General features: G+C 48.7%; 1 long non-coding RNA gene across 1 annotated transcript; it reads right to left on the minus strand.

Annotated features, from left to right (window-relative positions):
- Positions 1-288: 288 nt before the first annotated feature.
- On the minus strand, positions 289-4,696 carry LOC121012759 (uncharacterized). The gene is made up of 3 exons (XR_005782280.1): positions 4,481-4,696; positions 4,041-4,237; positions 289-338 (listed from the first exon to the last, which is right to left on the minus strand). It is a non-coding gene; the product is annotated as an uncharacterized LOC121012759 (long non-coding RNA).
- Between the last annotated feature and the right edge of the window lie 1,147 nt (positions 4,697-5,843).

The following is a 5,843-nucleotide window of genomic DNA, read 5'->3' on the forward strand; positions in this document are numbered from 1 at the left end:
TTATTTACTCTCCAGATCCCTAGCCTATTGTGACCTCTTCTACTCCTCCCCTCTCCCCCTACTTCTACTCCACCCCTCCCCCCGCCCCCTGCTGGTTGCTCAAAGCCCTCCTTCACAAGTGCAGGGGCAGAGGTCCCCCAAGCCACACCCACGGGCCTGACTTACCTGTTCCTGGTTTCTTCTAGATCTACGCAACTAATCTTGTAAACCAACTGAGACTAGACAACCACTCGTGGAATCATTAGATTGTTCCTTCCTCCTTCCATTAAGCGGTGGCTTCATGAAGTAGTTTAACTAAAAAGTAACTGTAATGGTGGGAACTCGGATACCATGGCCTCCTGTTGAAAAAGATATTTTAGGGCAAAGGGACTTCTCTGAGGAAGCTCCCAGGCACCAGCTACCTGTACGGCCGGCCCCTCCCACACACCCCCTCCCGGAGCTTGCCTCCAAATCCCCAAGTTTGATTTGCACCTAGGAAGGGATGAGGAGCCAAACTCTCATTGCGCGTCTGATATGCAATCTGACGCACAGACCGGCCGGTATGACGAACATAGACGTGGCTCGCCCGAGAGCAAGGGTGATATATGGTCCTTGTGCGGCTGGCCACTCCCCGGGCTGAGGAAGTGTTTGTCAAAGCTGGCCAAAGGGCCTCAAAGACCAGCGAGGACAGTGTTTCTGCTCTTGACTCCTCCTCTATCAGTGATGTCTCTGACAGAATGCAGCACTGACCTGTCCCGTGTGCCACGCTTTCTGATGCTCTCTGAGACAGACAAAGGGGCCCCAGAGGGATGGCCAAGCTCCTGGTCGGGTCAGAGGGGGAGGGGCACCACCCTGCAGACGGCAGGACGAGCAGGACCCTGCACGGGCTCTCGCTGCCTCAGGAGCGCCAAAGAGCCTCTGGCTCCCTTGGTGCGTTGTTTTGATGTAAGAAAACCCGTTTTTATTCTCCAAATTTGTGCATAAATCCCACGGAGGCCTCGGATTTGAGGTGGGTGGATTTCATGGACATCCAGGCACTGAACAGCTGTTGTGGGATTTCTGACTTCTGAATGCACATTCATTCCTATGAAGAGCTCCAGGGACATCTAAGCCCTTGGATGCTCCCTCCTCCACTTGTCCTCTCTCTCCCCGTCCCCAGCACGTAGGTTATTGTAGCTATTACTGCAACTGTTTGGGACTTGTTCAATAAAAAGTCCCTTTTAATCCAGCGTTACTAAAACGGGTTCTAGTTTATTCGCATATATGTATTTGAATCTCAGTGTATGGTGGGATGAAATGTAATGCTAAGAAGTAAAATGGCTCTACTGTGACTATAATATTATTAGCCTCTTTTTGGATATTGGGGAAATTTTATTTGTGGCAAGGTGATATACTGAAAAAGAGAGAGCGTATGTCCCTGATATAAGAGTTAGGAATTGGCCAGATAAATTTCAGGCATTATAGGTAGATAAGTAGATAGATAGATGGATAGACAGATAGATAGATAGATGATAGATGGAAGAAATGCATTATATATATTTATATATGTGATATATATATATTTAAAAGTATAGAGAGATGTTAATCTCAGGTACTGAATGATGGGAGTTCAAAATTCCTTTTTCGTTAAGGAGAAGAAGAATAGAGGTCAGTCTGTGAGACAGAGGGGGATGGGTTGACTTCTCAATGGAGGTGGGGTCTGATCTCCTGCACAATTAGTCAGAACAGCCATTTTTCATGTGCTGACTCCTGGCCCTGACATTGTGGATTCACCTATAGGGCTCACCGGTTCAAGAGGGACGTATAGATGTTCAGGACTGTTCCCAGCATTGACAGAGGCAGGCCATGGCTATGGCTGTGCTCCCAAGGCAAGGCCATGACAGTGCCCTAAGGAATTCTTCCTGAAACACTCTGGGAATGCAGACTTTGGAAAGGCCTGGTACTCATGCACTTGACCTTTTAGCTGCCATACAAGAAGGAAGTAATCCCCAGCAGCAACAGCATCCTTGAACATGAACAGCAATCCTGATGTTGCCAGCAGTGTTAAGAAATGAAGAACTCTGAAACTTAACCTTTTAAACTCCTTAACATTTTGAAGAGTTCTTTTGTTTCCCAGAATCATCATTATGAAAAAGCAAAAATGTGATCTTCGCTTCAGAGAAAATAATCTAACCCCAATGCCACTCTCAGGCCCAGCTGCCATCAAATGGCTTACTTGCTGAGAATACAGAGCCCTACTTCCCACTCTGAATTCTCACATAGTACGTCTGGAGTCGGCCTTGGAACCTGCACTTAAGTCAGCTGGTGGATAGCCAGACTTGGGGGACACTGGCCTGGTTTAACTCCCCATAAATTTAGAAATCCCTGTCACAGTATCCCTAAGCCAGAGTATTCACGACATTGTTTCTCTTACTGAGCTGGAATCTGCCACAGAAGTGTTTTTACCCATCTGCCCTGGTTCACCCCTTGGCACAATAAATCAAAGACCTCTGAACTCAGGGGTTGGGAGGATAGCCCAGGGCAAGGGAGCCGGCGGCTTGTGAATAGGAGTGTACTTGCGTCTGTATGTGTGCGGATGTGTGTGTGTATACACGAATGCACGCTTGCAAGTGTTCGGGGTACAGTTTAGAGCAGGTATGAGGCAGGAGTGACGCTAACATTTAAGATCAACTGGGGGCTTGGCACACCCAGGTCCAACAGCCATCGAGATCCGAGAAGCAGAGACTGGGGCAGGATGGGAAGGACAGGCGTGCGAAAACAGAGTGAACACAAGACCACCTTATTCAAGAGCCTCCAACTGCAATGTTACCGGCCTGACCTCCAGAAGTGGGGGGCTAGACGGTGGGGGCAGAAAGCCGGCATGAGGTACCAGCTGAAGTTAAGGACACGGGTATGGGGAAAGCCCAGAATACCCAAGAGACTGGAGCAAAAGGAAGTCCGCCATTCCTCCCGGTAAGGGGAAGAAAAGGAGCTGCTGGGTCACACCATCAGAGCGGGTACGGCCCCCTTAGTACAGAGTTAAAACTATGTCTAGGTCTCATGAATGCACGGGGCAAGGGCTCCCATCCGCACAGTCTCCTTCATTCTGAGGACAGACAGGGACTGCACCAAAGGATGGGTCTCGTCTGAGGCTTCGGCTGTGCTGCCGGGATGGAGAAAGACCTAGATCCTTACGTCTCCCAATAATTCTCATTTTTTGTGGATTTTTTGCCACCCTGGTTGAGTGCCTTTAATTAACAAAGTCCCATATCCCAGAAGTGGTCTAACCAGTATGGAATAGACGTGGAACGAATGCCTTCTTCGTTCCGGACATCAGACTCCTGTTATTGCAGTTTGAACAAGCGCCCACATTGCTTGTTCAGCTTTTAGTAAGATTGGCTTACATTGACCTTGAAGACATCCAAACCCTCTCGAACCTTTCCAGAACTGAATAGAAGTCAAGACTTTGTATTTTTTCTTTTTCGATTTTACCTGTGAGTGTGGACACACTCTTCTAGATTTGGGAGGTTATTCTGAATCCTGCCCCATAGCCAATGTTTTCGCTCTCCTCCGCAAGTTGACGTCATTGGCAAATTTGATCAACGTGACCTTGATGTCTCCATGTAAGTTTTTTTTTTTTTTAATTTTTTTTTCAACGTTTATTTATTTTGGGGACAGAGAGAGACAGAGCATGAACGGGGGAGGGGCAGAGAGAGAGGGAGACACAGAATCGGAAACAGGCTCCAGGCTCTGAGCCATCAGCCCAGAGCCCGACGCGGGGCTCGAACTCACGGACCGCGAGATCGTGACCTGGCTGAAGTCGGACGCTTAACCGACTGTGCCACCCAGGCGCCCCTCCATGTAAGTTTTTAAAAAGAGTTTGGACGACACAGAATTGATATACCTCTTTGTGGTGCGGTAGAAGAGACCTCCTTCCACCTTGATCTTGAATAATTAATGTTCATCAACCAGCTACAAAGTCACCTGCTTGTCCCATCACATACAGCACTTTGTAAATGACTGAATTATAGCATTTATCAAAGTGTATCATAATTACTTCTTTGCATAGCTGTCTCACTCACCAGGCTGTTTCTCCAAGACAAGGACCATGTTTTATTCATTTTTGTGATTTCAATGCAGAGCACAGTAAGTGTGCAATGTACGTGGTGTGGACTCCTCTGGCCAATATCCCCCCCAACTTGTCTGCAGAGGTAAGTATCAAGAATACTCATAAATCATCTTGCCAAAATGAAGGTACTCTTTTATCTTGCAACTCAATCTATCAAGAAATGTAGAGAGGTATGAGGTTAATTGGACACAAGTTAACAACCCAGAATTATTCATTCTTCTCCATAATGTGCATGGCAAACATAAGCTGAATAACATGCCATCAGTTTGTTAACCTAACCTAGACATTTGTTAGTACTCAAGGTCATGTTCATTGGGCTGTAGTTTCTGGTTTCCACCTTGTTCTGTGTCTCCCACCCCCAAGTTGAGTATCCGTGGTCCTTTTGTCTCTTACCATTCCCCATATTTGCTCAAAGATTCCTAATTATCTCCATGCCTCCAACGAGCCTCGCTCTACTTCCCTGGGACATCCTCCCTTGGACCCATCTGATCTCCTGGAAAGCCTTCAGCGCCAGCTGCCGGTTTCCTCTCCTTTCTTGAACCACACGCTTCAAGTTAACCAGGACTTGACATGGGTCTCTCCGGCCAGGTCTGGGAGAGAAAGTGGAAATGTTACTTGGGGGGGCCCATGCCCTCTTATGCATGGCCTGGGTCAGGGCAAGGAGATGACGCAGAGCGGCATGTGGGCACTTTTGAGTGCCCCCCGCCCCTCCCTCCCAAGGACTCTTGAATAACCTTGTAGGGAAGAGTCTTCCACAAAATCATGGAGACTGGATTTCCTGCCAGCTGGAAGGAGGGGTAAGAGGAGGCTTGAAGTGATGGAGAGAAGTTGAAGAAAGGGGTCTGTCTTCTCTCATGAATATCTCGGAGCTAATTGATCTCATTACATACGTCTTTCTTCCCTCTCAGTTTTTAGATCATTTTCACCGACAGAGAAGACAGAGAAAACTAGGATGGGGTATTTCTGTCTTCGCCGAGCTCTCTGTTACCACCAGGCCAGCTGCCAAGCACAGCTTCAAAGCTTCCGGGCTTGCCGCTTCCTGAATGTCGTTCCACAATTTGCATCACAGTGTCCTGTGTGTCCACCCTCAGTGATGTGCTTCAGTCTTATCTATGTGCATTCAGCAGAGAGTTATCCAGCTGTGCCCCTGACACGGGGTGTGCTGCGGGCGCAGCCCCGAACAAAACGAGAAAAAAGCCATCAACCCTGCCCCTCATGGGGCTTGCAGTCGACCGGCCGGCAGACAAGAAACAAGACAAGCAAAACAAGCGGCAGCTTGGAGAGCGGTACCTGCTGTGGAGGAGAATGGAGCACAGAAGCGGATCGCGTGCTGGGGCCTGAGGGACCAGGAGTTGAGGTCTGTAATAGTGCAGTCTGGGAAGGTCTCATGGAGACCTCAACGGTGGGGAGGGGGCGGAGCAGGGGGGTGGGGCAGGTGCCCGGGGAGGGAACCTCCTAGTTGCTCGTTCAAGGAGGCCAGACTGACGGGAGCAGAGGACTGGAACCGATCCTGTTAAAATTGGAACTCCACAGAGAACCTGCTGGTTTCTCCTTCTCTGTGTCAGAATAGACTGTTCTGGACTCCGATGCAGGCATGGAACTAAGTGGCCAGGGGTCGTGGTCTCATACGCGGTGGCCTCAGATGGCTGTGCTTTCTGAGTTCTTGATGTCGGACCATCCACTGGCATTTTGTTAATTTATTACATTACTCCCGAGTGCCTGTTCTACCTCCGCGAATAAAACATTCCCGACCCCA

The sequence above is a fragment of the Herpailurus yagouaroundi genome, unplaced genomic scaffold (assembly GCF_014898765.1).
Source record: "Herpailurus yagouaroundi ecotype Mexico unplaced genomic scaffold, PumYag 197, whole genome shotgun sequence".
NCBI classification, from domain to species: domain Eukaryota; kingdom Metazoa; phylum Chordata; class Mammalia; order Carnivora; family Felidae; genus Herpailurus; species Herpailurus yagouaroundi.